The 5,000-nt window shown below is 45.6% G+C and overlaps 1 pseudogene across 1 annotated transcript in view; it reads left to right on the forward strand.

Annotated features, from left to right (window-relative positions):
* LOC143289731 (1-deoxyxylulose-5-phosphate synthase YajO-like) overlaps nucleotides 1-5,000 on the forward strand; it is a 13,221-nt pseudogene that overhangs the window by 238 nt on the left and 7,983 nt on the right. The window contains exons 2-4 of the transcript XR_013056270.1: nucleotides 284-426; nucleotides 2,597-2,786; nucleotides 4,702-4,875. The product of XR_013056270.1 is annotated as a 1-deoxyxylulose-5-phosphate synthase YajO-like (transcript). The remainder of the gene's footprint in view (nucleotides 1-283; nucleotides 427-2,596; nucleotides 2,787-4,701; nucleotides 4,876-5,000) is intronic.

The following is a 5,000-nucleotide window of genomic DNA, read 5'->3' on the forward strand; positions in this document are numbered from 1 at the left end:
TGTGTGTGTGTGTGTGTGTGTGTGTGTGTGTTTAGGCTTCAAGTGACTTCAGTGTATACAGCGTGTGTGCGTGCTCGCTCGTGTGTTCATGTGTGTGTGTGTGTGTGTGTGTGTGTGTGTGTGTGTGCGCGCACCGCACCACACTACGTACCACACCACAACAATCCACACTGTACCACACCACACCACACCATAAAACAACAGAACCACAGCACAGCACAGCACAGCACAGCACAGCACAGCACGCCGCACCAGACACACTGTGCTATCTCACTGTGGGCAGTACAAAACGCCAGGTCAACTCAACGAAAGCTCAACCCATCAAATGCTCAACAGATTTGTCGAATGGGGAGGTAACTTTTTTGACACCTGCGGCATCTACGGTCACGGAGACTCGGAGAGATTTATCGGCTCCTGGTTGGCTGGGTAAGGTTTGTGCCAGTGTATTTTATTCATGATCCGGCAATGTCCACAATCTGCCCCCCTCAGGACGGGATGAGCAGTGTTCACAACAAGGCGTTGACATTCATACAGATAACTGGAGGGGAAAAAATGTGGCCCATCATTGTAAAGAAAGTGCCAGATAGACAGAAATAACTACACAAGAATGAGTGTGCTTGCTTGTAAGTGTATGCCTGCTATCTGTTCACTTGTCACTCCAATCAGAACGTGTTCTCCCCAAAACACGAAAACACTTATTAACCACACCCTTTTATTTATAATTAAGAAGATATCAAAAATTTCTAAGTATGGCCTGGACTGGAATATAATTTTTTATGGGGGGAAACAATTTTAACGTTACCGCCTTGAACGTTCTTCAGCAGTCTTGCCAGCTCCTGGCTCCTCACTCAGCACGTCCCGATGGTCCCACCATCATGTTCTTCCCCTGTGCCGATAGTTTGCCCCGATGGTCCCACCATCCAGCTCTATGAAGTCCAGTGCCAGTCCCTGGCACCTCAGCACAAAACCAAAACCCGTGGCCTGTCCCAGCCACTAGATGCCTGCACATTTTTAGTATGCGTCAGTTCCTTGACTTTCTGGATGCAAACCCCCCTCATTTCCAGTCCCACTACAGACCATGTTTTGAATATTATTCCTAGAAACCTAAGTGGACAAACAAGACAACATAGACACCATACCTTTACATAAACACTAAAGAGAAAATCTTCATCCAATACTATTGAGATAAATTCCAATTATCACTGAAGCTAATAAAAAAAATATTCGCTTGGAAAACGATGTCCATTCACCACCCTAAGTAATACAAAATACAATTACTTTAAAATGATTCCCATTCATCCCATCAGGAAATACCAAAATGTAGCTGCTTAGCTACTACACAATTCAATGTTTAAAAAAAAGTACCATTTCTTAGCCATTGAATAGTCCAACAAAACTTAAGACAAATTTAAGTAACTACTATCTATTATCAACTGTATATCAACATAGCACCAAGTACTGATTACTCATACAAGCTTTACAACAACATCAAATCAACCACAACATATCAATGTGTCTCATTCAAACGCTACTTAAATTATCCATTCAAATGTCCTGCTTTTATATACTGTGGTCAATATCCCATCGCAAAACGTAGTCAAAGTCATTTCAAACTTAGTGCAATAATTTTCAACATACCTTTACAGGCAAAAATATGTCCTAACCTGGACAGCTTCATGACACCATCTGGCAACAAATCTACACTTCACAGCAGCACATCACATTCATAACTCATGCTGTGATTACAAAAATGCACGTGAAACACGTGAAACCATTTTTCAAAAGAACAATTCCCAATCACCCGATATAATAGTTGCCCTGTAAAAAAATGGATCTAGGAAAGTAGTATATCAAAATAACAAATTCCAATCCCCGATATAAATATGTTGCCCTGTAAAAAAATGGATCTAGAAAAATAGGATACCATTTTCCTTACAATCATCCCGTTTTGTAAATAATGAACGGGGCACATGATAGCATTTAGTCATCAGTTTAGCATAGTTTATTTCAATACACACTAAACAGACAGATAATACTTACTCGGACATAAGAAAAAAATATTGACGAAAAAGGAGATGTGTATAAACACCATTGTAATTTCCACTTGTTAATTTCCAGTTGATAAACCACCGAGGCAACCATGTATTTGTTCTGTATTGTCCATGTGTTCTGTGTGGCTAATTCAGGATTAAAGAAGGCTATGCCAGTCTTGAATAAAAGCTAATTTGTGTTTGCACATTTCTTCTGTCTTTGCTGCTGTGTGCACATGTCAAACGATTGGTATAAGGACATGCCCGGCGCTTCCTTTTTTGAGGAAGTGTCTGGGTTTGTTCCAATGTACCTTTTATTTACCTGTGTGCTAGCTGAATCGGTAGCGTAAGCATCACTGACTTCAAGTTGTGTACCTTGTGTAATGGAGAGAGTTACCACTCTTTACTATTTGTTAATCATATCTTCCCCTGGCCTAGAGGAAGAAGAGGATACACACGTACAGAATCACGAAATAGCTCATTGAATTTTCCTCGGGTGTTGGCTAAATGAAACTGAGCAGTGTGTGGCTGCCTAGAACCGAACGGTGAACCTCATTGTATCGCAGTCAGGAGCGGGACCGCTTCGTGGTGGCCACCAAGGTTCGGTTCCCCACCGACTCCCAGGACCCCTTTGGGGGCCGGGAATCCGGGTCCCCTGACAACCCCAACGCTGCCGGCCTCAGCAGGCGTCACGTCGTGCAAGCCCTGGAGGGCAGCTTGGGCAGGCTGCGGACCGACTACATAGACCTGCTGCAGGTAGGTCCAGTAAATAACACTAATAATTATAATAGAATGATAACAATGGTATTTATACAGCGCTGAATCTTGTGCATAGACAAATCAAAGCGCTTTCGCACCAGTCATTCACATGCATGCATAACTCTAAAACTGGAGAAACCGAAGACAAGGAAGAGGTAGGGAAGGGAGGCTATTTTGGGAAGAGGTGAGTTTTAAGGCCAGACTTGAAAGAGCTGAGTGTGGGGAGACTTGACGAAGCGAAAGAAGAAGTTCATTCCAATTGCAAGGTCCAGAGAAAGAACGGCGGCCAACAGTCGAGTGTTTGAATCTGGGTATGCGTAAACAGAGTGGGTCCGAAGCCGATCGTAGTGAGCGAGATGGAGCGTAGAGGTGAAGGCAGCCGCAGAGATAGGAAGGGGAAGATTTGTGAATACAGCAAAAACAAAAACAACAACAACAGCAGCAACAAAAAACAACTTCTTTATCGAGGGTAGAAGAATAATCTTACACAGTTTTTGCTTTACATCCAGCCCTAAAAGTTTCATTTTCAATTTCTCAAATAGGCGTCACTGCGTTCGGACAAATCCATATACGCTACACTACATCGGCTAGGCAGATGCCTGACAGCAGCATAACCCAACGCGCTTGTCAGGCCTTGAGTGCATGCTGAGACATTTGTGTACCTATCAGAGTGGATTTCTTGTTACATTATTTTGCCAGAGAACAACACTCTCGTTGCCATGGGTTCTTTTTCAGTGCGCTGCATACGAGACCTCGATTTATCACCTCATCCGAAAGACTAGACGTTCATTCTGATTTTCCAAACTTGGCAGAAAGGGCGAGAGCGGGATTCGAACCAACACCCTCACGGAATCTCTGTGTTGGCAGCGAGTAGGGGATAGGGAAAGGCATGACGTGAAAATCAACACTAACAAGCAACTCACAAGGATTTCTGCAAGGGAAAACACAACATACGGTTAGCAATTCAGTTCGTCTTAATTTTTCGTGGGGGATGGAGGGGGGGAGGGGTGGCGGGGGGTGTCACTGGGTTCGGACAAATCCATACACGCTACACCACATCTGCTAGGTAGATGCCTGATCGGCAGCATAACCCAACGCGCTTTGTCAGGGCTTGAGATAGCATGGATAGGGGGGAGGGTGGGGATTGGTGGGGAGGTGGGTGTGTGTGTGTGTGTGTGGGGGGGGGGGGGGGGCGGGGGGGGGGGGGGGGGGGCGAGGAGTGGATGCGGGGGATGTTGGAGGGTGTGTGTGGTAGTGGGCATTGTGAGTGTGGGCGTTTGTGCGGGGTGGGGGTGGGGGTGTTATTTGTCAGTGTGATTGTTCTTTCCTTTTGGAACGTCTTTTTATTTTTCCCTCATTCCTTTTGCTCCTTCCTTCCTTCCTTCCTTCCTCCCTTCCATCCTTCCATCCTTCCTTTTATCCTATTTGTCGTTCGTTCGTTCGTTCCATTCTTTTTCTTTCTTCCTTTCTCCCTGTATTCCTTTCTTCCTTCTTTCCTTCCTTCCTCCCTTCCTTCCTTCCTCCCTTCCTTCCTTCCTTCCTTCCTTCCTTCCTTACTCCCTTCCTCCCTTCCTTCCGTCCTTCCTTCCTTCCTTCCTCCCTCCCTTCCTTCCTTCCTTCCCTCCTTCTTCCCTTCCTTCCTTCCTTCCTTCCTCCCTCCCTTCCTTCCTTCCTTTCCTCCGTCCTTCCTTGTGTTTCTTCTATCCTTCCTTTTCTTCCTTCCTTCCTTCCCCTCCTAATCTCTTTCGCTTTAGTCCCTCATTAAAAAGGCTGGATAAGAAATGATTTGATTAATAAAATGAAACTAAAAAAAATCAAAACAAGAAAACAGAAGCGTGTCCCGTGCTAATCTTTTACCTTCGTCACGAACAATTTGTCCTGTCTTGTCACGTCTTCCCCGCTGTGACGTCAGACGCACGCGTGGGATGACGCAGTTCCGGTTGAGGAGACCCTGAGGACGTTAAACGACCTGGTGAGGGGGGGCAAAGTTCGCTACGTAGGCGTCAGCAACCTCACCGGCTGGCAACTGCAGAGGGTCGTCGACCTGAGCAAGCAGATGGGCCTCAGCCCTGTCGTCTCGCTGCAGGTCAGTGTGATGGGTGGTGATGCTAAGGACGATGATTTGTTGATGTCGATGATACTACTACTACTGCTGCTACTACTACGCCTTCTTCGTTCGTGGGCTGCAACTCCCACGTTCACCCGTATGTA

This window comes from Babylonia areolata, chromosome 14, assembly GCF_041734735.1.
Source record: "Babylonia areolata isolate BAREFJ2019XMU chromosome 14, ASM4173473v1, whole genome shotgun sequence".
In the NCBI taxonomy this organism is placed as follows: Eukaryota; Metazoa; Mollusca; class Gastropoda; order Neogastropoda; family Buccinidae; genus Babylonia; species Babylonia areolata.